Below are 1,648 nucleotides of genomic sequence, written 5' to 3'. Positions count from 1 at the left end.
TGGTTAATGTTGTATGTACATTATTGTCCATGAGTACATGAAACAGCACAACTATGTTGTTATTGTCCAAACTGAAACTTTCTAATATTAGGAATCTGCTCTACTTCACCTCCAACTTCCCATAAACAAACTAAACTAAACCAAAGGGATTATCACTTCAATTCTAGATTATGGTATAAAAGTTAGCGGAGGATAAATTCAGAAACATCTTACCCACTACCAAGCTTTCCATCTGAAGAGCTGCAAGCTTGTTTTGTTCACCAATACTTGTTTTCCTCGTTGTGTAATCAAGCAGCCGGGAGAAATCAATGGCAACTGAAAGGATCATCGAAAACAAACCAGAAAGCCACAAACACCAAAAGAAAAATGACCCATTCATGTCCATCTTGACGTTCCATTGTCGCCTTCTGCGTTGTGTATCCAGGTGCTTTACGGCCACCACCACCACCAGCTATCCAGCCACAAGACATGATGGCTGTACAAAACTAACAAAATATACCAACACGAAAAGGACAATCATCCTCGATCTTGATGAAACCTTGGTTCATTCCACGACACAAATGCCTGGAGTTAAATACGATTTCATGGTTATGGTAAAAATGGAAAGTGAGATTATGCCAATCTTTGTGGTAAAACGTCCCGGGGGTGACTGAGTTCTTGGAAAGACTAGGGGAAACCTACAATGTAGCAGTTTTCACAGCTGGTCTGGAGGACTATGCTTCACAGGTTTTGGACAAGCTAGACAAGAAGGGTGTGATCTCACAGCGGCTATATCGAGACTCGTGCACGGAACTGAATGGAAGATATGTTAAAGACTTGACTCTGATAGTGGGGAAAGACCTTGGAAGTGCTTTGATTGTTGATGACAATCCGTCTGCTTACTCATTACAGCCAGAAAATGGAGTTCCTATAAAGGCTTTTGTAGATGACCTCAAAGATCAAGAACTTTTGAAGCTGCTGGAGTTCCTTGAAATTTGTTACGTGTATGATGATTTGAGGGATGCAGTACAGGATCTGCTGCCAAACCAGCTGATGTAATGTGCATATATCTCTTTATTTCCTGATATGTTTTATTTGTCCAGGAGATGGGGGGAGAGATGATAATAGGTAGTATTAGGAATTTTCATTTTCTTGTTCTTTTTGCATTGAAAAGGGATGTTTACTTCTTCAATGTTGCACCTACATATGTGGGGAGCTTTTACTGAAAACAAAATACCAAAAAAAGAAGACAAAAACACTCTTGTACAAGTAGACGTTTGTGGAATAAGAAAAGGGTTTTAGTTTAGTACATAATTTCTCAAATGCCTTATGATATGCAGAAAGAAACTTCACAAAAAGAGATGTTATTGTTTCTGTTTTTGTGTTCAAGCATTTCTTCAGCCTTTACAAGGTTTTTTTTAGCTCTGCTCCAAAATCCAAAAACTAGCAGTGACGCGAAAGAACAATTCCAAAACGCAATGTAAATGCCATTAGAACAAAGAAGCCATATATCCTTTGCTAAGACAAACACATTACAGCCTTATAGTTACAGGGAAAGAAAAGACAAAATACCAAGTTACCAATTAGTTAACCATTTGAATACTTTCTCCGAAGGCTTTTAACTGTTATTTTTTGTGGTTTTGTTTTCGTTTACATTCTAAACACTATG

The 1,648-nt window shown here is 38.1% G+C and overlaps 1 pseudogene; it reads left to right on the top strand.

Annotated features, from left to right (window-relative positions):
* Window positions 1-377: 377 nt before the first annotated feature.
* On the top strand, window positions 378-1,038 carry LOC106305624 (annotated as a pseudogene).
* Window positions 1,039-1,648: the final 610 nt, after the last annotated feature.

This window comes from Brassica oleracea, chromosome C7 (assembly GCF_000695525.1).
Source record: "Brassica oleracea var. oleracea cultivar TO1000 chromosome C7, BOL, whole genome shotgun sequence".
In the NCBI taxonomy this organism is placed as follows: domain Eukaryota; kingdom Viridiplantae; phylum Streptophyta; class Magnoliopsida; order Brassicales; family Brassicaceae; genus Brassica; species Brassica oleracea.
The sequence above is the reverse complement of the archived record's forward strand: the minus strand, read 5'-3'. Positions and strand labels throughout refer to the sequence as shown.